Source organism: Leptonychotes weddellii, chromosome 8, assembly GCF_054177405.1.
Source record: "Leptonychotes weddellii isolate Sample4059 chromosome 8, ASM5417740v2, whole genome shotgun sequence".
Taxonomy (NCBI): domain Eukaryota; kingdom Metazoa; phylum Chordata; class Mammalia; order Carnivora; family Phocidae; genus Leptonychotes; species Leptonychotes weddellii.
Window position 1 is genome coordinate 16,533,679 of NC_138376.1, and position 25,522 is coordinate 16,559,200.

Consider the following 25,522-nt stretch of genomic DNA (forward strand, 5'->3'; position numbering starts at 1 on the left):
AAAATTGAAGAGTAAAAATGCAAGTCACATCATGGCAACTAGCTGCTGCCTCACGAGACAGCAGATAAACCAATAAACAACTCGATCAGATGCCCACTGACAGGGGAGGTTTGTTTTCCTTCTTCAACATTCTATACCTGGGTTGGATGCAAGTAAGACCTCAGGAGTCTGCCTGAAGATATCTAAAATAAAAGACCCTTCAATCAAAAGGTCACTTGTTGGATGATGTAAATAGTTAGGAATGGATGCACCACCTGTGCTGAGTCTGACCCATCTTCCCCATCACAGAACAAACACTTGTCTGCCATAAGGGCCGAGGCTCTGAATTTCTGATGAGAAACTAAGTAGTCATCTAGAAAACCCCAGAGAATGATGTGCATCAGCAGCAAGTACCATATAACCAGCAAATCCTTTAAAAACAAAACATCCCAAAATGCAACCTGCTTAGCAGTATTTTTAAGAATGGTAAAACAGTGCAAGTTCATTAACAACCTAAAATGGAGCACAAGCTAAACAAATAACCAAATCAAAGGGCTCTCCCTTTCTTTTGTAAAAGTGGGGGTGGGTGAGAGAGAAGGTGTTTTTTCACACATTTAAAACTTGGTAAAAGACATTCAAATGTTTAATTCATCAGTGTAACCAAAGCTCAAAACACATCAAAGCAGGATCCATCGGCGGGTACCCACAAAGGTCCCTCCAAAATGCAGAGGTAAAACACAAACAAACAAACAAACAACAACAACAACAACAAAAAACCCCTAACATTAGTGGCTCACCATTGCATGAATTTTTGGGAAGACTAATTTCGAACCCATTTCTTCAAAAGTTCTGTGTGACTCTTGAAGGAAGCACAGAACTAAATGTTTAAGAAAAGGGGGAAAAAAAAAAAAAAGTTTCTGCCAGGACTCCAGCCTCTAACTTAGACTTCCGGGTTACACTGTGTCTTAGAACCGTACCTGCCTACCCGAAGAAGCACCAGGTCTAGAGGATGCTTTTAAGGGCTATGGGGAGAAGAAGGAAAAAAACCAACAACAACCCTAAAACTAACAAAAACCATTCTCTGCTCTGCAGTTCCCTTTTCTCCACCTTCCACTAAAACTAAACTTATTTCAGAACACACTCATGCGCATGCACAGACCACTTCATGTCTGAAAGAAAAAAAGATCTCAAAAATATGGGATGCACATTAGCAACTCAGCCTTTGCAGAAATCATCTCAAGTCTCCTCTTCGAGACCGAAATACCTCGCTATTTCCAGCATCCCTATCCAACAGACAAACTTTATTTCCATTGACTTTTTAAAAGGCTAGGCTTAAATCTAAACTCTAAAACAAGCACGAGGCTTAATTTTTCTACTGATGAAAACCCTCAGACAGGTTTCTCAGCGTACCAAAGAACGTTGTATTTTTTATTCACCCTGCTATCTCTCGGCACCACCACCACCACCATCCCCCAAAAAAAGAAGAAGAAAAAACTCCAAAGTGCCCCGAATGTGTGCTGCTGCTGGCTCTGAAGCCGTGTAGAATTTCGTAATGGAATGTGAACTGCTCGTCCGGATCTGGGCTCACGTTCTATCTTCTAACCAGTAAGGAGCGAGGGAGGGCAAATCTGCTGAGCAAGGAGAAATACTTTCCTCCTCTTTTATAACCCATCACGGATGCACCGCGGACGCTGGACGCGAGCTGCACGCGGCGCCTGTCAACCGGCCCGCCCGCTGGCCGGTCCCCGCGACCCCCGGGTCCTCGTGTCCCCTGCGCCCCTCCTCTGCCCGGGGCCCCCCCCGCCCGCCCGAAAAAGAAAGTGGCCCCGCAGAGAAGTGGGTTCCGCCACCGCGTCCCGCACTCACGCGCCTGGCCCGGCCCCGCGAGCGGCCGGGGAGCGAGTCACCACATCCTCGACGCGACCCTCGGCCCCTTCCAGAAAACACGCCGCTTCCCAGGGAGGGGGCCGGCGACGGGAAGGACCTCCCCTGCTCCTTAGCAACCATTAAGGTCGCAGTTTCCTAAGAGACCGCGAGTGGGGAGGGGGCGCCGGGGGCCGGGCCCGAGGCCGGGTTGGGGGGGGGCGCACTGGGTCCCCTGCCCCTCGACGCCGGCCCTCCCCCCCCACCCCCGCCCCGGCTCCGCGCTGCGAGCCGGGATGGGAGGAGGAAGGGAAGCCCCAGAACTCGGGAAAAATTGGTCCAGCGGGCGGCGGACAAAAGTTTCCGAGCGCGCTCCACAGCTGGGCGGCGAAGCGGGCCCGGCGGCCGGCCCCGCCTCGGATGCTCCCGGCCTCCTTCCTGTGCTCGTGACGGCGCCGGGTGCCGAGGTTCCCCCCCCCCCCCCCGCGATGCAGGCTCCGCTCCACACCGCTGGCTCCCACGAAAACACGTACACCGCCAACGGAAGGGCAAGGGAACAATACGCGCGGACACGGCTCCGGCCCCCTCCTCCCCCGGTCACCCGGGGGCGGTGGTCGGCGTGACCCCTAGCCTGGAGCCGGGAACGGGGGAGGGCGCAGCGTTGCCCGCGGCCCCCTCCCGGCCGGCGCCGTCCGCCGGGGAGGATCAAAGTCCGCGGAGCAGGGCGCGGCGGATGCTCCCACCGCGCAGCCCCGAGCGGGCACCCCCGAGCGAGCACCCCAGGCGGGCACCCCCGGTACCTTGCGGCGGCGGGCGGGCGCCGTCATCTCCGCGCTTCTCGGCCCGAGAGGGACTCGAAAGTATGTAGGAGAAAAGTTTCCCCTCCCACATGGGGGGGGGAGGATGTCGGGGGAGAGAGGGCGGAAGATGGAGAGCAGCGCTGGGAAGATGTTTCTGGCCGGCGGTGCGCGCACCATCCGAGTCCCGGCGGTGCTGGTTAAAAATAAATTCCGCGGCGGGCGCGGCGGCGCGGGTCGGGCCGGATTCCTGCGCTCGGACGGCTAATATGGATGCGCATCAGGTCCTGGCGGCGGGGCGCTGCGGCGGCCGCGGCGGCTCGCGCTGGGAGCTGGTTGGCAGAGCCGGCAGCTCGGGAAGGGGAAAAGGAGCGGAGGAAGGGGAGGAGGAGGAGGAGGAGGAGGGGGAGGAGGGGAGGAGGAGGAGGAGCGGCCCGGCGCGCAGCCCGAGGGGAGAGGGCTGCCCAGCTCATCCCCGGCCGGCCCCACCGCCCCGAGCGCACGTAGCGCGGCGTGGGGCGCTCGGGTCCTCGGCTCCGGGAAACGCCGAGTTTAAAAAGTACAACGCGCTCTGCACACTTCACCCTCCCCATCCCCAAAAGTTCTTTAAAAGGTCGCTCCCGCTCAGCCCTAGACATCTCGCTGCCACCCGAGTACCGGGAGCCGGAACCCCGGGCGCGTACTTACGGCCCGGCAGGGCTCCTGGCTCCCAGGCATGATGCAGTGGGCACCGGTGGGCTTCAGGGAGAGAAAGAGGAGAGATGCAAACTTGTTCCGGAAAAGGAATCAAAATGGCGTTTCTGGATGTGCAAAGTTCATCAACTCCGCAGTCACTTCCCCTCCTCCTCTTCTCCCACAGGGAGGGAGGTGGGCGAGGAGCTGGCGACCCCGGCGCCCCAGCCGTCGTCCCGGCCCCCGCCTCGGCCCCCCGCCCCGCTTCCTCGCCCGCACGCTCGGAGACTCGCTCTCCCCCTCTCACCCTGATAAGTAGACACATCACGTGTTGCTCCTGCGAGTCTCCTGGGGACGTGTTACTGAGCGGCGGCGGCGGCGGCGGCTCGGGCTGGGGAGTGGGGGGGCCCGCGGTACCCGCGGGTCCCCACCGCCGCCCCCGCCCCGATTTTAGCTGGGCGACCGCAGTTTCCATCCCGGGATGGATGGAGGTGGAGGCCCCCACCCCACCCCCACCGCAGCCCCAGGTTTGCCCCCACGCCCTCCGCAGGCGCCCCGGGCCAGGGGAGGGCCGGGCCAGGGGAGGGCCGGGCCGCCCCAGGGGAAGGGTCTCGGCCGCCGCAGCTGAGCGCGATCGCGATCAGCCCAGCGCTCGCCGGCCGGCCACCCTCTTGGACCACCGCGCCCCCTCCCCTCCAGCCCCTCACTTGCGGGCAACTCCCCGCCCCCGGCTTTCCATCACTTCACTCCAGGGTTTGTTTCACTATTTTAACGGAGGAGACTGAGAGGCAGCGATGCCCGGGAGGCGCGAGAGGGGCGCCCCGGAGGCCGGGGCGTGGGGGTCGGGTTCCCTGGCCCGGCACCGCCCCGCCCGGTCTCGGAGGCAAACGGGAGGGTGAGCCCCACCCGCTCCGTTCCCTCTCCACGCGGTCCTCGCTCTGCATCCAGGTGGGGCGAGTAGATGATGGGGCAGAAGATTAAGGAACCAGCGCTTCACCCCGCCCCCAACTTAGGGCTGTTTCTCTCCCAGGGCCCGGTCCTTCTAGCTCTGGGGCTGCCGCCCGGGAGGGACCGTGCTCTCCGTCCAACAAATTCAAAGCTCACTCGCCTTTTGTCACCTTCCCTTCCCCACACTCCACAACTGATGCTTAAGCGGGGGCTGCCTCGCCCCCAAGGGGCTGAGGATGGCACAGGCTCCTACCGCCCCTGTGTCCCCACCCCGCGACGGCAGTGCTGATGCTGTGTCATCCACGTCGCCCTCCGAGGCACCAGGGAAGCCACACGCAATATCTCTTTCTTTCAGAGGGCTCCTGTTTCAACTCTGAAACGCAGGGGCCCTCCTTGGAGCTGCCTGTTCTCCATCCCCAAGGCGGCTGCCACCAGCTTCGGCGTGGCTTAGGCGGCCCAAGTTATCACGGAGCCCCAGAGAAACCAGGCCCGGACTGCTCTTCCTCCAACAAGCAGCTGACATGTTTCCCACTGTTAATACTTTTCCTACCAGGGTTCGGCGAGGGGCCTTTGGAAACATCTTTAGACAGATAGGGGATGATTGTGGTTTTGGAAAATAAACACCACCCCATTCCCCCAGTTTCTGAGGATAAATGTGCCTCCTAAATACTTGTAGAGAATACTGCAGTAGAATTAAGCGTTGGAGAGGAGTTAGTAAGATGATGTTACAGGTACAGAAAGCTGGCTACTCTCTACTATGACCTTTGACCCTGGCTCTACCACACCAACTTTGCCCTACAAAGTTGTAAGTGCAATCACGGCCCTCTAATTTGTGCCACAGGACCAGTGGCACTCCGGTTTTCAGGGCTACAGATAGGAAAGAAGTGTCTATGTAGGTATGGATGAAATTAATGGATTTTGGCCAAGACAGAACTTTATAGAACCAAGCAAACGCAGTTGGACCATTACCTCTGACGGGAGATAAGTAAGCTAAACCACTGCCCAAGAGGGAACCGATTCAGCTGCTTATTTCTCTGACGTCCAGAATCATCAACATTAAGTTTTCAGAACCTGTTACGTTTCCCAGGGCTGACTGTTTACTGAGGAAAACTAGTCAGAGAAACTTAAGCACTTGCATTTTCCTATGCCTCCCCGCTACTCCCACCCCATGTCCCCAAGTGTGTTATCAAGTGCTTTTGTGAAGGCAGGCCTGCCGGAGGAGGGAATGGGCAGGTCTCTAAGCAGGAGTAATAGTTCACATGCTCACCACAGAATTGGTGGCTGGAGCTTCTGAGTCGTAACGTGGTCCGGGCAGAAGGCAAAAGAAGGGCCAGGTAGGGAATGCAAGTTTATTTAGTTGCCTTGCCTCGAGATTCAAGAATTATCAGCCATTCCTGGTCTCCCCGGCAAGTGGTAGGTTTGGAATAAGAACAACATCAGAGTTGGAATTTTGCTTGTAATTTTAGCTTATTCTGTAAAATACACTGAAACTTGCAAAGCTACATGAATTTTCATGACAAATCACCACCTTTATAATGTCATCCAGATAATACTGGCAACTAAAAAGAGAGAAAACCGTTTAGAAGTAACTTTTAAAAAACTGAATTCTAGGGGTGCCTGGCTGGCTGGCTCAGTCGGTAGAGCATGTGACTCTTGATCTCAGGCTCATGAGTTCAAGCCCCACGTAGGGCATGGAGTCCTACTTTAAAAAAATAAATAAATAAAAATTGAATTCTAATGATACAGGGCTCTGTGTTCATCTTTTCTAGCTAATTAGTGAGCTTGGGAGTCAAATGAGTTGTTCAAAGTTCTGTTTGTTCATACTCAATATAAATATCATTTATCTGACAAATATTTATTGGACAACTAATAGGTTAAAAGAGTCATGCTATCTAAACCAGAGAGAAATGCCTCTCCACACCCACTCAGGATGGCGAGAATCAAAAAGACAAATACTAACAAGTATTGACAAGGATGTGGAGACATTGAAACCCCCATACATTGCCAGTGGGAATGTAAAATAGTGCAGCCACTTTTAAAAACAGTTTGGCAGTTCCTGAGAATGCTAAACATAGCGTTGCCATATGATCTAGCCATTCCACTTCTAGGTACATGCACAAGAAATGAAAACATATGTCCACACAAGGACTTGTACACAAATGTTCAAAGTGGAAACAACCTGAATAACCATCAGTTGATGAGTTACTAAACAAAATGCAGTATATCCATACACGGAGTATTAGTCAAAAGGAATGAAGCAGTGACAGGTGCTATATTATCAACAATGTTGAAAACATACTAAAGAAGCCAGACCCAAAAGGACAAATATTATAGGCTTCTGTTTATATGAAATATCTAGAAGAGGCCAATCTATAGAAATAGAAAAGTAGATTAATGGTTTGCCTAGGGTTGACAACTTAGGGAAATACGGGGATTGACTACTAATGTGTATGGAGTTTCTTTCTGTTCTTTTTAGAACCATGAAAATGTTCTAAAATTGATAGTGGTGATGGTTGCACACTCTGAATATACTAAAAAACACTGAATTGTACACTTCAAATGGATTATTTGTATGGTAGGTTAGTTACAGTTCAATCAAGCTGATACGTATATACATCAAGAAATTGTGCTAGGTTCTCGAGCAGAGAAGTGATACAAAAATGGATAATTCATATCCATGCCTTAAAAGAATTTATAGTCTAATATCTGCATCCACATGAAGTAATCATGAAATGCAGACCAACGTATTAAGAACCATTAAATCGGCTGCAAGGTTCAGGGGTTCAGAGAAAAGAGATCACTTCTAATAAGAGTGATCAAGAAAAGCTCCATGGAAAAGAAAGCCAATGGAGCTGAGCCATGGAGAACAGCTAGAAATTTTGTAGATGGAGCCTGGGATTAGAATCAGCAGATGCAAAGGCATGATTGTAGCAAGTCATGGGTCCTGTTCACAGATCAGGATGGAATCTAGTATGGCCGGATTATGACATATACAGGAATATGCGGTGACACGACCAAAAGGTAAACAAGTTGAGGCTCTACCACAAAGAATTCTGAATACCATCCATGGAAAACCTCAGGTATGAGGGCCTGAACTAGGGGAGGGGTGGAGGGACTGGAGGACAGAAGATCAGGAACCACTTCGGAGGAAGACTCCAGAAGAGCACCTGGTGGACCAGGGATGGGGATGTAAAGGAGCGAGGGCCCAGAGGATGCCTGGCTCTTAGCCAGGGTGAATGCGGGAATGAGTGACAGAATGAGAGAGGCAGAGGTAGAAGCCCATTTGAGGTGGAAGATGACTGAGTAGGTGATACTGAGCCTGGGGTGGAAATAAATGGAAAACACTGTGCTGCTATGCCAGGGGAGAGAATCAAGAAGAAAAAAGATTGGAGAAGGCTGCGTGGATGAGGTGACTTTCGTGGAATCTCACAAGATGTGTAAGGTGTCCCCCAGGCAGAGACGAGGGGGCAGGGCACTCCAGACACAGGGAGCAGTGAGTAGTAAGCACAAGGGCACAGAGGGAGAAAACAAGGTCAGTTTCCTGAACTGCAAATACCTCACTCTGTGGCTGGAGCAGAGGGAGGAGGGGAGGCAGCAAGAGATGGTGCTGGAGAAATAGCCAGTGGGCCAGACCGCTCAGAGCTCTGTGCACCTTGCAGCTGACTTGGACTTTATCCAATGGTGAGGGCCTGAAAGGCTTAAGGAGGAAGGTAGACCGAGCCTCCCTCGTGGGACTGTGGAGAAGAGTCTGGAAGATTCGAGACAGGAAGGCTAGTTAGGGATTAACAGAAGAGCCCATCTAAGAAATAATGAGGACCTGGGAAGCCCTGGCTGGAGAGGTAGGGAAGAATGGATCTCCTGGAAATATAATTAGGATGTAGATTCCAGAGAACTTGACCAATTCGACAGAAGAGAAAGGAAAACAATCCCTCTGGAGCCCTGACCCAAGAGTGTGGCACCAAAAGAAGGGAACCCACCGCAGCAGCCATCGTGGAGTGACAAATGACGACAGCGCAGGGGTTAGAGCAAAAACAGTGGGGCAGGTGGAGGGACTAGACCAGGTGGGAGACGTTACAGAGATGGAATCCACTGGGCTTGGGCCCGACTGGGTGTGGCGTGAGGAGAAGGGAGAATTAAAGAAGGCTGCTTCCCTGGGCTCAGGTTTGGTCCAGGGATGGGTAGTGGGTCCATTCACCAGTGGTGTGAGTGTTGAGGAGAGGCGGGTGGTATGTGGGAGATGCGAGGAGGCTGGAGCCAGGGCGAAGGCCTGGAGGGACATCTCAGGGACAGAGACGATGGGCAGGAAGAGCTAGAAGCTAAACCCAGGGGAATGCCTGCAGTTAAGTGGGTGACCAGGGAGTGACCAGCACTCTCTCTTTTTCCCTTGAAGGAGCAAAACAGCCAAGGAAGTGGGGGCTGTCAAGGAAAAAGATGGTCGATGGTGTTCAAACGCAGAGAAATCAAGGCAAAGGGCCCCCAAAGGAGTGAGGTCTCAGAAGGTGAGTTGACTGGAGAGTGGGAGGCAGGGCCAGCACACGAGGGTTCCAGAGCCCCTGGAAGAGGAAGTGAAAGCCCAGCTCTGTTGAGAAGTTAGGTGATGAACGGAAGGGAGAGAAAAGAGCCACAGCTGCAGGGGGAAGAGCCGCCGTATGTCCCGAACACCTTCTAGGTGCCAGGCACGGGTCTAAAGGCCTCGTGTGGATTATCTGGCTTCCCCCCTCCGCCCGCCCGCCGGGGAGGCGCTGTTATCATCCCTCTTCTGCAACTGAAAAAACTGAAGCCGAGTCCCAACGTCACAGGGCTGGCGGGGCTGAGACGCACCCCACACCGCCTGACCCCAGAACCCGCTCTTCTACTGTGCATGTCACTCAATTCAGAATTAAGTGGTGTGCTAATAAAAAAATGCCTACTTCAGGGGCGCCTGGGTGGCTCAGATGGTTAAGCGTCTGCCTTTGGCTCAGGTCATGATCCCAGCGTCCTGGGATCGAGCCCCGCATCGGGCTTCCTGCTCAGCGGGGAGCCTGCTTCTCCCTCTCCCTCTGCCTCTCTCCCTGCTCATTCTCTCTCTCTCTCTATCTCTGTGTCTCAAATGAATTAAAAGAAAAAAAAATGCCTACTTGGTTGGACTCCATCTCAATAAAATGCTCTCGATTGGGGTTGTGGAGAAGAACCACTGTCCGTGAGGTTGTTTGTACAAGGATTTAACTAGCAAGATAAGTGAACGTACAGCTTAAGGTTTGCTAATTTGGTTTATAACCACCACCCCCCCCTTCACATGAACCTAAAATACAAACTCTTTCTGCTCTCCCAAGTATTTTGTTCTGTATGTACGACTACATTCTAAAGCTGTAGCCAGATACTGTGTATACCCAGGATGCTGAAGATGCTCTCGCAGAGTCCACACTCTTATGGTCTATACCACTCGTTCTCAGTTCGGGTGATTCTGACTCTCCCCCCGCCCTGGAGGATGTTCAGCAATGTCTGGAGACATTTTTAGTTGTCACAAGTTGGGGGAAGGGTACCACTAATATCTATGGGTAGAGGCCAGAATAGTGCTTGGGATCCTACAAGGCACAGGACGGGCGCCTGGGTGGCTCAGTCGATTAAGCGTCTGCCTTCGGCTCAGGTCATGATCCCAGGGTCCTGGGATCGAGCCCCGCACCGGGCTCCCTGCTCCGCAGGAAGCCTTCTTCTCCCTCTCCCACTCCCCCTGCTTGTGTTCCCTCTCTCGCTGTGTCTCTCTCTGTCACATAAATAAATAAAATCTTAAAAAAAAAAAAGAAAGAAAGAAAATGATCACTAGGAATATCAGCATCCAGGAAGGAGGTTTCAGAATGGTTAAACCACCCAGACCATCGATGCCAAGGGGGAGGAATGTGGATCCAGAGAGGGAGAGAATACGGATACATGAAGAAGAAAATAGCTTTTGAAGGAAGGTGTGTGTCTGTCTACGGCAGGGAGATCAGCCTTGGAGGAAAAGAGGGATACTTCCTATTCTATGACAGGAAGAAAAAGAAAAAGAATAGTAGGAACATACTGAGAAGTACTGGTGGGAAGCAGGCAAGTTGTGGGACTTCACATCTGATGGTTTCTTTGTTTTTTTTAAAGATTTTATTTATTTATTTGACAGAGAGAGACACAGCGAGAGAGAGAACACAAGCAAGGGGAGGGGGAGTGGGAGAGGGAGGAGCAGGCTTCCTGCGGAGCAGGGAGCCCGATGCGGGGCTCCATCCCAGGACCCTGGGATCACGACCTGAGCTGAAGGCAGCCGCTTAATGACTGAGCCACCCAGGCGCCCCCACATCTGATGGTTTTGAATATGGAAAAGCAGCAGAACCGGAGAGTGAGGGGAGCAGCATGGCGCTGAGGCTTAAGGAGAAAAGAAATGTAGGAGTTGGTGGCAGAAAAATTCTGCTGTTTTAGCTTCAATGCCATGGAGCCACAGAAGAGAGAAAACATATGGTAGGGATTACAGACAGTTGGAAACTGAAATGAGTAAAATCCATCACAAGGGGGATGACACTGAAGGGGCTGAGCCTGAGAGCCAGGATGGTCAGGGCCACGGAGATGAGAAGGAAAAGCAGGCTGGGTGGCTGGGAGGGAGAGGAAGGTGCAAGGGACAAGCAGGGCTGCGACTGGGGAGGCAGAGAGGCGCTCAGGGAGGAAGAGAACGAAACGATTCTCGTGAGACAGAGCAGAAGTTGCAACCGCGGGCTGAGGACATGAAGAAAGCTATGAAGAAGGGGCAGGACACAAGTCCGTGACATGAATGGTCAAGGATGGTCAGAGGAAAAATGTGGAGTTGGTCCCTCAGGCGTTCTTGAGGGAAGTGTGTCTGAGAGGTCAGTAGGTGACCGGCACAGATGAGAAGAGGCAGGCATGAACAGACAGCACTCGTGTCAGAGGAGGTCTTGTGGGCTAAACTGTGTCTCCCCAAGTTCATATGGTGAAATCCTAGCCCCAGTACCTCAGAATGTGCCTGTATTTGGAGTTGGGGCCTTTACTGAAGTAATGAAGGTTAAATGAGGTCATAGGGATGGGCCCTGATCCAATAGGGCTGGTGTCCTTGTAAAAAGAGATTAGGACACAGATACACAGAGGGAAGACTGTGTGGGGACACAGGGAGAAGGCGTCATCTAAGTGCCAAGGAGAGAGGCCTCGGGAGAAACCAACCTTGACAGCACCTTGATCTCCAACTTCTGGCCTCCAGACCTGTGAGAAATACATTTCTGTTGTTTAAGCCCCCAGCCCATGGTACTTTGTTAGGGCAGCCTGAGCTGACTGCTACAGGAAGGAGGGATGTGAAAACATGGTGAGCCTCGTGTGGAAAGGACAGTGGAAAGCACATTCGTAGACTCCACAGCCTCCCCTGTGAGTGGGAGAACTAGTCTTTTTTTTTTTTTTTTTTAAGATCTTATTTATTTATTTGACAGAGAGAGACACAGCGAGAGAGGGATCACAAGCAGGGGGAGTGGGAGAGGGAGAAGAAGGCTTCCCGCAGAGCAGGGAGCCTGATGCGGGGCTCGATCCCAGGACCCCTGGATTAGGACCCAAGCCGAAGGCAGACGCCCAACGACTGAGCCACCCAGGCGCCCCAGGAGAACTAGTCTTGAGGAAAGGCTTTCAAAGGAAGTGATATCTCTGAAGACAAACCAAGTGTCCATGGAGGTGCAGAGGGAGGGGAAGTACTGTGGAGAAATCTGTCTTAGAACAAGGGGATCGGCGTCCTCAGTGGATTGCACACTTCTTGAAAGTGGGGCCCAGTCCCTCAAACGATTTCTCCACCCCCGTGCTAGCCCAGGGACTGCCATATTGCAGGTGCCAAATGAATCTGCTTTGCAAAGTGTGCAGCGGTGGAGGGGTGGGGATGAACTTGAAAGGGTTGGGGGCACAGGGGAAGCTGCTTTGCCCAGGGGTGGGAGAGAAGCCAGGAAGGGGTTTGCCCAGGGGCGGCAAATATAACAGCAGGCTGAGAGGCAGGTGGAGAGAGATGTCCTTTAGAATTTCCTCCAAATCCCCTTACTAAGGCAGCCCATTGAACACTCCCTCTCAGATAAGCAGGGCAGAGTCATCGGGATGGGCTACTGAAAACACCTTTACTCAACTGCTGTTAGCCTAAATACGTTATTCCTTTAGCTACTCAGATAACTAGAGGAATGCGTTATTTCTGGTGGCTGACAGTTTTCCCTTTAAATGTGAACCGTTTGGAGTAGAATTTTTTTCTAAAATGTATTATGTACTGCTTGCTTTTTCTCCCTTTTCTAAAAAAAAAAAATCAGAAAATTAAGATAGGAACAAAATGATAGTATCGTAAAGTTCAAATATTATATTGGATTGTTGTACAAAGATAACTTTTTGTAAACAAGATTTGTGCTAGGCCACCAAGTGATCATATCCTCAAGAAACTATTCATCCTTGAGGTATGTAGTAGCTATTTCCTAGCATACCCTGAGACTCCACAGTAAATTCCAATTTGAGTTTCTGTCTGCTTTTTGTTATTTTCCCTCCCTCGTTATCTGGCTATCCCTGTCCCTTCTTTCTGAACTCAGTGTGCCTGCCAACAGCAACCTCCTCTTCCCTTTCTAATTGATCGTTTCTAATCCACAGTGGTTAGGACAACTGCATCACCAACACTGTTAAGAAATGTGTCAAAAGTAAGCCTGAAGACCGTCACCTCCTTTTGCTGCCCAGTAGCCGAAACTTGCTTATTTCCTGATGATCATTTGGGTTTTAGATTGATGAGTTCTTAGCATATTTCTAAATTATAAAAGTTGTTTTAAAGATATCAGCAGAGGGGCGCCTGGGTGGCTCAGTAGGCTAAGCATCTGACTCTTGGTTTCAGCTCAGGTCATGATCTCCCGGTCCTGGGATCGAGCCCCATATCGGGCTCTGCACTCAGTGTGGGGTCTGCTTGAGATTCTCTCTCCCTCCCCCTCTGCCCTTCCTAGCTTGTGCTCTCTCTCCCTCTCTCTCTCAAAAAAAAATAAATTAAAAAAAAAGATATCAGTATATAGGGAAGGATAAATAACTCTTCTAAGCCAACTTGCCCTCCGTGATGAGAGTTCATTGCTTACTAGAATTTTAAAATAATGGAACCTCAGGGGATACAAAAGGGCCAGTTGTCCCTCCTTCTGCCTTCAGACAAGGTGGCAGGTATTAGAAGAATTGCTTTCCTTTCGTTGGATGACGAGTCTTTCTTTGCCTTTTAAGACATGTACTTATGATTCAATATTTATTTCTCTGCGGGAGAGAGCTCTTCAATCATGAGCCAGCGTATAAATAAGTGAACTAAATACTTCTTCAATAAGTAATGTGTCTGTGTACCTGTATGTTCAATTGAGAATGCACTAACCAAAGTAAAATTTCTGCAGTTTCTCTTAAGCAGACCCCCAAATGGCACTTTAAGTAGAGACCACTGACAGTGCTTTAGTATTCCCGATGGCTCCGTCTACCTCACCCGGCCACTGGTCAGCTTGCTCACAGGATACGTCCCCACGTTCCCAGGTCCAAAGAGCAGACTGCAGTTTTCAACTGTATGAAGGGCCGAAGAAATTGCAGAAAATCACACGACTAGATAGCCATGAAAAACTCTGCCCATTTGTAACCTGAAAACAACAACGCGTGTAACCTAATGGACAGAAAACTCTCTTTTCCTCAGAAAGAAAGAAAGTCATAGCCATTTCACTGTGAAATGCCTCTGTGTCATTTCACAGTGAATGGGGAATTGGGATGATTTTACCCGCTGCTTCTGACTTCTATAAGGCAACGGACTTAGCAATTTCAGGCACTTTAACATGCATACCTTAGGTAAATAATGGAGTATGTGCTCAAAAAATCAGGTATTCCAAAGTATTGTAGACTGATTTGATGTGACTTCTCCATGTGACTAAAGAAACTTGACGTTCATTTACTCATTCATTCAACAATGGGTAGGCAATGATAATGTTCCAGGCTCTATGTACAACAGTAAACAAAGCATGCAAGATCTCTCTGTCCTAGTGAGTCATACAGGCTAAAGATGTGTTATGTTTTAAACAACGAACTATCATGAAAATCTTAATAGGTATACTACAAGTTGCTTCCTCAGCAGGAATTTTTATAATAAAGCCAGCGTATGCCTCTGTTGCGGCCTGAATTGTGTCCCCCCACCCCACCCCAATTTATATGTTGAAGTCTTAGCCCCCAGGACCTCAGAAGGTGACGGGAATAATTATGTAACATATAATCATGTTACCTTACAGGGGTAATTAAGGTAAGATGATGAGGTCATTTAGGTGGGCCCTGAATATGGCTGGTGTCCCTATAGGAAAAGAAGACTAAGACACAGACAGACACACACACACACAAGACCATGTGGAGACACAGGGGAAAAGACCGCCATCTGAAAGCCAAGGAGAGGAGCGCCTGGGTGGCTCAGTCGTTAAGCGTCTGCCTTCGGCTCAGGTCATGATCCCGGGGTCCTGGGATCGAGCCCCGCATCGGGCTCCCTGCTCTACGGGAAGCCTGCTTCTCCCTCTCCCCTCCCCCTGCTTGTGTTCCCTCTCTCACTCTGTCTCTCTCTGTCAAATAAATAAATAAAAACTTTAAAAAAAAAAAATTATGAAAGCCAAGGAGAGAGGCCTCAGAAGAAACTAACCCTGCCCACACCCCGATCTTGAACTTTTAGCCTCCAGAACTGTGAGAAAATAAGTGCCCGTTGTCTAAGCCACCCATTCTGTAGGAGTTCGTTACGGCAGCCCTAGTAGGCTAACAGAGCCTCCAAAGCCTAAACCTTATCTGCCCAAGTGTTGGGAATATCTGTGAGTTAGAACAATTTCACCAGAACTGTAAGCTAGGAGGTTGGGGTACAAGCTAGGAGGTTGGGGTAGACCCAATGGAATGAGAAGACCTTAGAGGTGCAAACAGGATTAGATGATATTTTGGTAAGACAAATTTGTGATAATCCTAAAAGTGAAGCCAATTGGAAAGCAATCTGTTTAAAAATCTAAAATTAACTACTAAAACCATCCCACATTCATGAAACAAATACTTCACACCTTTTTAAATGATCCTGCAGAAGAATACTTAATTTCATGTTAAAAGTTCACGATGTATTTTTTTAAGTGAAAAAAAAAAAACAAAAAACAAAAAAAACCTGGCTACAAATAGGGAGTCCTGTTTTTGTGAACAACAATGAAAATTTTTACTCACACTTAAGGTAAAAAAGACAGAAGAGGTGGACAGCAAAAAGTTAAAATGGTGCTTATTTCTAATAGAGGGAATATTTTATCTTTTGCCATTCTGCTTATCTCTGTTTTCTTTTCTCTACAATAAACATGGAATGATTTTGTTGTAAGGGGAAAAAAATTAAATAGTATCATTGCATCCATGACATGAAATGACTGTCTTTGATGTCATAGATATCTCTATCAAACTCAAGGATTTGAAGCAATCATCTATGGCATGTCCTAGACAACATAAGTAGCTCACATCTTACAACACACAGCTCTTCGCACATCAAATCCATTCCTCTTCCTTGCCATTTCTCTTTATGCTATAATTGTACCAGTTCTTCATATTTCCTATGGATTACAGCCATAATGTAGTATATCAGATCATGGTTGGTTCCTAAATTGAAATCCAAGTTTCAGTTTTTGGCTAAAAGAAGAGTGTTTCTTTCTCCTCAAGTTTCTTAGAAATGGGATTTTCTAAAGCAAAACGAGAACTGCAAATATCCTTGGAAGCAGCAGATGACAGAGGAAAGAGCATGCACTGGGACATGCGACAGGCCTGGGTCCTATCTTCCCCGGCTCTACTGCTTACTGGCTGCCGGTAGTCAGGTGTGTCTTAACTCTGGCAAACTTCAGTTCCTTCAACTATAAAGCAGATATAATAACCATCTGGGCACTGTTGTGAGGATTAAAAAAGATAACATGCATAAAGCATTCAAAAAAGGCATCTGGCCCATGGTAGGTGTGCAGTAAACTACAGCTCTTATTATATATATAAAACTTTGATGCTTAATATTTACATTTTGCAATCAAACACATATATCTTAATCCAATAAAAGTATTAAGGTTATATCAAATTCCCTATGTAATCTTTTTTCAACTCTTTTTTTTTTAAGATTTAGTTATTTATTTTATTTTATTTTATTTTATTTTTTATACATTTTTTTTATTCTTATGTTAATCCCCATACATTACATCATTAGTTTTAGAAGGATTTAGTTATTTATTTTAGAGAGAGAAAGTGCACACACGAGAGGGAGGGGCAGAGGGAGAGGGAGAAAGAACCTCAAGGAGACTCCACACTGAGCATTGAGCCTGACGCAGGGCTCCATCTCAAGACTCTGAGATCATGACCTGAGCCGAAACCAAGAGTCAGATGCTTAACTGACTGCACCACCCACTCGACCCCCATGGAATCTTAAAAAACAAACAAACAAACAAACAAAAAGAAACAGAATAGTGCCACACCAAGGTCATTATTTCTTAACTGCTATGTGATAATCATTCATTTATGAGTATGTATATATAGCTGGACTTACATATGTGTGCACGTGTATGCATAGAAGATGCTTATAAAGTAAAGTTGCTCATAATCATTTTTAATGTTACTTAAATTACATCATGGTGACGACGGACAAGATAAAGCAATTATAACTGAAATGCTGAGCTGGAAATCTGCAGTCATTAGAAAAATGGCTTATTTTATAGAAAGGGACAGACTGGAGTGATGTGACTCTATGATTGGTCAAGTTGATCCTGTTATTTCAGATGACTTTGGGATATGCTGATTTTCATACAATTACTTCATCAGAGAACCAGAGGCACACGGAGAGTACAAAACACGTCCAACCCAAAGAGCTAGTAGGTGGTAGAGACAGGTTTGGAATCCAAATCCTCTGTCTATGGCTCAAGTTCTCTCTATTGCACTGTAGAGGATGAGAGGAAAACTTATATTTTGGGTAGGCTATAAGTCTGTAGTTACACACAGAAACAAACTTGCAATTAGAAAAAAATTAGGAGGGAGAGGGGATGAGTGCATCCAGATAGTAAACATGCAATAAATCAAGAATGCACACAATGTGCATATACAATATACTACGTTCTAGTGCCGATGCAGCGATTTATTATCAATGGAATCAAATGGAAAACTTAGAAGTATCTGGCCTATGATAAAGATGGCACTTCAAATCACTGGAGGAGAAAGACAGATCAGTCATTATAGTTGAACAACTGAAAGGGAAAAAAATTCACACCAAATACCAACTTCCCACTAACTTTACACCAAAAGCAAAAGTTTATTCCAAATGGATTAAAGAATTAAATGTAAAATATAAAATCTTAAAAGAACCAGAAGAAAAATAGGTAAATATTAATCTGATCTTTGAGGGTGTAGAAGAGTTTTTTTAGGGAGAAGGAATAGGCCATAAAGGAAAAGATGTGCATTTTCATTCACCTAACAATTTAAATTTAAATACATTAAAAAAAACCAAAAACCCACTATAGGCCAAACTGAAAGGGAAATTACAGGCTAGGAAAAAAAGCATATTTACAGGCAGAGTTGGTTAAGAGCCTTAATATAATAAAAGCTACACTTTACTGAGTCTTTATTAGGTGAAGACATGCTAAGCTCTCTGCACACAATATCTCGCCATAATCTTATAAGGGAGATACAGTTAGTTCCACCTTTAAAATAAAGAAATGGAGACATGGAGTGGCTAAGAAGTATCATGCCCAAGGACTCATAGCTAGTAAGTAGCAGAACAGCGATGTGGATGTAGAGCTCTTTCTGAGTTCCAAGCTTTTTCCTCTTAATTTTCATATACTATAGGCTCTTCTAAATCAATATCGAAAGCACACCTCCACTACAAAATGGGCAAAGGATATGGAGAAGCAATCTACAAAAGAAAACATATAAATACTTAATGAACACATTTTTCATGTTCAACATCAGTAGTACACTACAAGAAATGCAAATTAAAACATGCAGTGAGATTTTTTTCTCTATCAGATTAGCAAAAAATATTTTACAATGTCAACATCTAATTTTGGCAAAGCTGAGGAGAAAAGATACATGTTGTTGTGGGAATGATACTGTTTTCGATCACCTTAAACAGAAATTAGAAATTTTAAGTATTTTGTTCTTAAAAATGGCTCTTTCATCCAGCCATTCCACTTCAAAAAAAAAAAATTCTAGAAATTTTGCTAAAGAGATATACACAAAGATATTTGTATAAGGATGGTTGTCATTAGATTATTTGTCATTATAAAAAACTGGAAACAAGCTAAAAGTCTACTAATAGGACTTTGGTACATGAATGGTAAAACATTCACATGATGGAGTAACATGTTAACCATCAGCAATCATGAAGTATAAAGTTACTTAAAGCTACTTGGGAAATGTACAAAATACAGTGTGTGAAAAACAAATCTTACAAAACTGTATGCGCTTTTATTTATTTATTTATTTATTTATTTATTTATTTATTTATAGAGGCAGTGGGAGAGAGAGAAAGAGAGAGAGAATCTTAAGCATACTCCATGCCCAGCACAGAGCCCGATGTGGGGCTCCATCTCACGACCCTAGGATCATGACCTAAGCTAAAATCAAGAGTTGGATGCTTAACTGACTGAGCCACCCTGTATGTGCTATTTTTAAGTTTTGTTTTTCTGCTTGTCTACATTTTTCAAATTTTCTACAATGAATATATATTAATTCAATACTTGGAACATTTAAATTTTAAGTAGAAACCATATCTTATATCTTAAGGTTTCTACTTAAAATTTAAATGTTCCAAGTATTGGTAAATACAGGAATTCAAAATCAGAATCAAAGATTATAAGGTTCCTCTGAAGCCCAAACTAGATATAAAAGCAAGATACAGATTTGTAATATATAAAGAAACCGGTGGTTAGGTCACTAAAATGAAGATGCACCCCCCCACACACACACACACATGCCTTACCCCCAAAGGGCTTAACTGGTTTTCAGTATTCAAATCCATAGGAGGACTCATAAAGATCTCATGCAGAGACAACTATTTTTAGAGGAATAACCTGTATATTCAAGATAGAATTGATCTTTAATTTCTTTTTCCTCTTAGGTAACACTAATATTGTAACTTGTAAATAAAGTTGCTCAAATTGTATGAATCTTCCAAGCTAACTGATTTCTAATTTAAAAACACTTAAAAAGTAAGAATTGAAATATACTTGGTCAATATATGAAGAGTATCCATTTCAAACAATAGCCAACATTATACTTCATTGTGAAAAACTAAAGAAATTCCTTTAAAAATAAGAATAAAAAACCCCAGACAGAAAAAAACTTTGTAGTATTGCTCTGCAAGTTTTTCTGGCCAATGCAGTAAGACATGAAATGATAAAGAGATTTAAGTATCAGAAAGAAAAAGCTAACATTATTATCATTACTTACAAATGGTATCATTGTGAAACTAGAAAACCCAAAGAAATGAATGGAAAACTATATTCAAGAGAAATCCAATCATAGCAGCTATCATTTGTTGAATTCCTATTTGTCTAACAGTGCAGCACTGTTTTCCCAGCGTCATGTATCTGGAAGAAGGAGAACTGGAGCGGTGCCTGGCTGGCTCAGTTGGTTAAGCATCCGACTCTTGGATTCAGCTCAGGTCGTGATCTCAGGGTCATGAGATCGAGCCCCATGTCGGGCTCCGCACTCAGTGGGAGTCTGCTTGAATATTCTCTCCCTCTGCCCCTTCCCCCCAGCAACCCCCCCAAATAAATAAGTAAATCTTAAAAAACAAAAAAGAATTAGAACTGGGATTCACACCCAAGTCTCTGTGTGTGTGTTTTAAGATTTTATTTTTAAGTTATCTCTATACCCAGCATGGACCTTGAACTCACAACCTCGAGCTCAAGAGTTGTATGCTCCATCAACTGAGCCAGCCAGACACCCCTGGTGTTCTTTTCAATATGTTATTCCTTTGCTCCATAAAGTGTATAGGTATGATGTATAAGCACTCACTTACACACACACATTGAAAGCAATAACCATCACAATAGTACAATTTAAAAAAACCCCATTCATTGGGGTGCCTGGGTGGCTCAGTCGGTTAAGTGACTGCCTTCGGCTCAGGTCATGATCCTGGAGTCCCGGGATCAAGTCCCACGTCAGGCTCCCTGCTCAGCAGGGAGTCTGCTTCTCCCTCTGACCTTCCCCCTCTCATGTGCTCTCTCTCTCTCTCTCTCATTCTCGCTCTCTCAAATAAATAAATAAAATCTTTAAAAACAAAAAACCCCATTCACAAAAAAATCAAAAAGGTTTGTGTGTAACCAATGAAAGAAAAAAAATCCACCTAGACATAATTTGTAGTGTGTGTATACATGAATGAAGTAAAAAGACATGAAGCAAGATTTAGATAGGAAAGCTAAAATTTAGTTTTCAAAATGTACATTCTAAATTAATTTTTATGTTAAATGCAATTCCAATCAAAACTCCAACTGGATAACATATTTTATATGGAGAAATGTAACAAAAGAATTCCCACATGCATCTAAAAGAAAGAAAGAGGTGAGAATAGTAAAGAAAATTTTACTAAAATACTACAGGGAAAAGGGGTACTAGTTATTAAAAAATTATATCTGTTCATTTACTGAAAGTCAGTTTATGATAAAGGAGACACCTCTAGTCATTAGAGAAGGAAATAATTATTCAGAATTAGCTACTGTTGGAATACTCGTTACCAATTTGGGGGAAAATATCAAGGTAAATTCTTACCTCACACCATACACCCAAATAAACTCCTTATGGATTAATCAAATCTAATTAAATAGAGATGTATTTTTAAAACAGAAATATAAGATAAAAACAAAATTTGTCACGGCACCTGGGTGGCGCAGTTGGTTAAGCATCTGACTCTTGGTTTCGGCTCAGGTCGTGATCTCAGGGTCATGAGATCGAATCCTGAGTCAGGTTCCATGCTCACGTGGATTTTGCTTCAGATTCTGTCTCCCTCTCCCTCTACCCCTCCCATTCGTGCCCTTTCTCTCAAATAAATCTTAAAAAACAAAATCTGTCCTATCCCTGGAGAGAAAAAAAAAATGTATCATACCACTAGAGGAGAAAGAAATTTTAAAACTTGATGCAAATAAGGAATAGACATACATAAAACTCAAAATTAAAGTGACATTAAAAAAAAAGACCACAAATAACTTGACCATCTCGAAGTATCAACCATCTCTATATCAAACATAAAAAAGCAAAAAAAAAAAAAAAAAAAAACTGGAAAAAAGACATTTGTAGCAAAAATTACAAAAGAAATATAAACTTAGCAAAGTAGTTAATTTTTCTCTATTAAAGTAGAAAAAAATATGCCCAAAGTTCCAGGATATAATGAAATGAGTGGATATACTTTCATATGCTGTATCACTTAAGGCATTATAAATGGGCACAACCCTTTTGGAAAGCTTTATTTACATACTTTATATACATATTATTACAATTATGTGTTTTAAAAAAAATAAATAAAAAAGGACTGGAAAGAAATTTACCAAAATGATAAAGAACTAACATCAGAGGGATGGGAATGGGTTTTATTTGGGTCTTGCATTTTTCCATTCACGCTGGACAACTAAATGCTTTGCGGTAAGTATCTTCTTAAAAGCAGCAGGAGGAGTTGTATGCTTTTGTAAAACTAAAAAAAAAAATCTGTCCGTGGTGAGTTAGTGTCCCAAGGAAGCACACCCCTCAGCAGACTGGTCAAATTAAGGGCCTTTTCTCCTGCCCACGTGCTTGGGAGAAAGATCTTGAAGGAATCCCAACCCGCTACAAGAGGCTATAACCTCCTTTCTCCAGGACGGAGAGCCAGTCAGATCAGGGTGAGTCAGATCACACATCTCTTATCTGCAGTTGCCGAAAAGCCTCAGAGCTCAGCTATAGAGCAAAGCAGAGCAAGTGCTTAGGTGTGTAGAGTCCAGGCAACAAAAGGGGTAAGGAGCCTTCTCCTCACGCCTCGTTCCATTCCACAGAAACACACGAGGAGGGTTCAGCTGTGCACGCCACCGAACACCAACATTAAAATGACCATTGTCCAAAAACCATCATGAGGTACCACCCGAGACCCATTAGTATCCAAAAACCAGAACACGGGGCGCCTGGGTGGCTCAGTCGGTTAAGCATCTGCCTTTGGCTCAGGTCATGATTCCAGGATCCTGGGATCCAGCCCTACATTGGGCTCCTTGCTCAGCAGGGAGTCTGCTTCTCCCTCTTCTTCTGCCCCTGCCCCACTTTTGTGCTCTCTGTCAAATAGATCAATAAAATCTTAAAACACACACACACACACACACAGAACCAGAAAACACGTGTTGGTGAGGATGTGGAGAAAATGGAGCCCTCGAGCACTGCTGGTGGGAATGTAAAATAGCCCCCGTGGAAAACAGTATGGCAGTTCCTCAGAAAATTAAAAATAGAATTGCCCTACGATCCAGCAATTCCACTTCTGCATATAGACCCAAAAGAATTGAAAGTGGGGCCTCAAAACATAGGTGCATACCCGTTATTCACGATAGCCCAAAGGTGGGAGCAGTGCTCACAGACGCCGAATGGGTAAACAAACAATGGAATATTATTCAGTCTTAACAATGCAGGAAGCATCGGCACAAGCTACAGCAGGGAGGAACCTTGGGGACACTACGCTGAGTGAAACGAACCAGTCCCAAAAGGACAAACACTGTAGGATTCTCCTTGTAGGAGGTCCCTAGCGTTGCCAAATTCACTGGGACAGAAAGTAGAAGGGTCGTTGCCCAGGGGCTGGGGTGGGGGAAATGGGGAGTTAGTGTTCAATGGGTGCAGAGTTTCAGTCTGGGAAGATGAAAACGTTCTAGAAATGGACGGAGGTAACAGTTGCACAGCTGTGTGAATGTACTTAATGCCACTGACCACGTAAACATGGTGAAAATGGTAAATTTTATGTAATCTATATTTTACCACTATATGTGTGTGTGTGTGAGAGAGAGAGAGAGAGAGAGACCACGGCCACATGAATGCGAAAGGCACCAGTCCCGTTCACCGCATATTTTCTTTCTTTTTTTTTTTAAGATTTTATTTATTTATTTGAGAGAGAGAATGAGAGCGAGCGAGCACATGAGAGGGGGGAGGGTCCGAGGGAGAAGCAGACTCCCCGCCGAGCAGGGAGCCCGATGCGGCACTCGATCCCGGGACTCCAGGATCATGACCTGAGCCGAAGGCAGTCGCTGAACCGACTGAGCCACCCAGGCGCCCAATGAAACTTTATTTATTTATTATTTTTTTATAAAGATTTTATTTATTATTTGACAGAGAGAGAATGAGAGAGAGCAAGCACATGAGAGGGGGGAGGGTCAGAGGGAGAAGCAGGCTCCCTGCTGAGCAAGGAGCCCGATGCGGGACTCGATCCCGGGACTCCAGGATCATGACCTGAGCCGAAGGCAGTCGCTTAACCAACTGAGCCACCCAGGCGCCCCACCGCATATTTTCTTAAAAGATGCAGATTGCTCCTAGGAATGTCCTGGTGACACAAAATGCACCTTTGTCTGGATAAACGGAATGTACACCGAGCCACAGCCAGTTCTAGGCAACCTAGAGCAGGGTCATGCTTGCTTCTTAGGCATCGCATGACTCAAATCAAAGAACATGGCACCCCACAGGAAACCGAGCACTGGAACCATAAAACAACACAGAGCAATTTCCTTATCGGCATCTCAACTGAGAATATTTTACAAAAGTAATTTACAAAGGGCAAAGTTCTCCGCCACGGCACCCCTGGGCTCGTGTATCGCCCACAGAGTTCTTTCATGTTGCATAAACAGTACTTGAAGGGGCTCTTCTGGGAAGTTGCAAAGGATGATACCGTGTCATAAATTTGAGTCTAACATGAGGGTGGCTGAGAGGTCTGCTCTGAGTACTTGCTTTGACAGTCTGAGCTCCAGTTTCAGGGATTATTTTGAGAACTCAATTTAGCTATAGTCAAACATGTCAATTTGTAACTTGCCTAAATAAGTCACCTGTCCCTAAGCTGGGGTCCTGAAGCACCATTCAACTCCACGGGCATTGTTTGCTGTACAAAGATATAAGCACACTTTTCTTTTTAAAACCTGGTCCAATGGCTCTCTGAAGCTGTCTTTAGTCTTTTAAAGACTCTTTGGCCACCTACTGGATTTTTTCAGCTCGAGAGCTGGGCAGAAAAAGAGCAACTTACTGCCCTTGTTCAAAGGAAAGCGAGTTACAGACTAGAAGCTAGACAGACTTTATTATTCAGAACCCACAGGGATTTGCAAGAGAATAGCTCAGACACAGTCTGTTACTACCCTCCTCTCAAGGAAAAAGCCAATTATTTCCCCCTACCTAAAGAGTTTAGCAGGAGTGTGAAACGTAAAAGCTTCTATGACATCTTTATCCCAGGCACAAGGAAGGAAAAAAAATAAAAGGTGGCAAAATTCAAATACTTTTGCTTATTTTTGCTAAGATACCAGGAGGAAAAAAAGGTTTAAATGACTTGTCAGTTTTTTCACATATAGAAAAGGGTTATCAGCTACTTTCACTTTCTAACGAACAGCTCTCGTCTCCTAAATGAGTTCCCTGTAAGGTGTTTAATTTAGACCGAAGTCATTTTGATTAATAGAGAAAGAGATGGGTTTTTTTTAAAGTATCTTTTTTTTTTTTTTTTTTTAAAGCATGAGCATTCTGTTAGATGTGACCCTTGAGATCAGAGAGCAAAGCTAGAAAAAAATGGAAGTTACGACTCATTCAGGAAGAGCACACTGAAAGTGAAAGATTCATTGATGAGCCTCTAGCTCTCAGGCGGTGGTGGTGGAGAAGTTCAAGGTGGGAGCTGAGAAAGGCAGGGCTCAGAGGAAGTGGTGGTGCAGCTGGGCTGGAGGGTGTGCTGGGAACCTACATGCTCTTCCAGCACCCTTGCTCACGGTTGCGTATCACAGGGTCCCCCAAACTGTGATTTCTCAAAAACGGTCGAGGTTTGAGAGGTCCGGGTAGTTAGAGACCGTGCCTCGGGGGGGCTGATCCCCACAGGAGTGCTGCCTCTCAGGAGAGGGCCTGGAGACGGGGCAGTGAGAACATACGTGTGCGCGTGCAGGAAGGATCTCAGGGCCTCCTGTGACACATCTCTCCAGACTCACGATACTCACCTACATAGGAGGAAGCCGATTCAGAGAGCTCATGTGACTTGCCAAGGTCCAGAGCCATGTAAGCCTGGGACTCGGGTTTGGGACTCCCGATTCCCAGCGTCCAGTGTCTTCTCA

General features: G+C 46.1%; 1 protein-coding gene across 8 annotated transcripts in view; it reads right to left on the reverse strand.

The window, feature by feature from the left end:
- The window catches only part of RREB1 (ras responsive element binding protein 1), a 176,547-nt gene that overhangs the window by 126,344 nt on the left and 24,681 nt on the right, over positions 1–25,522 (reverse strand). For 2 of the 8 annotated variants that reach the window (XM_081827718.1, XM_081827711.1), the window contains exon 1: positions 3,327–3,609. The exons of 1 other annotated variant lie outside the window; for it this stretch is intronic. The gene's annotated coding sequence lies outside the window, so the exon portion shown is untranslated. 5 more of the 8 variants (XM_081827715.1, XM_081827717.1, XM_081827713.1 and 2 more) reach the window with 5 other exon arrangements.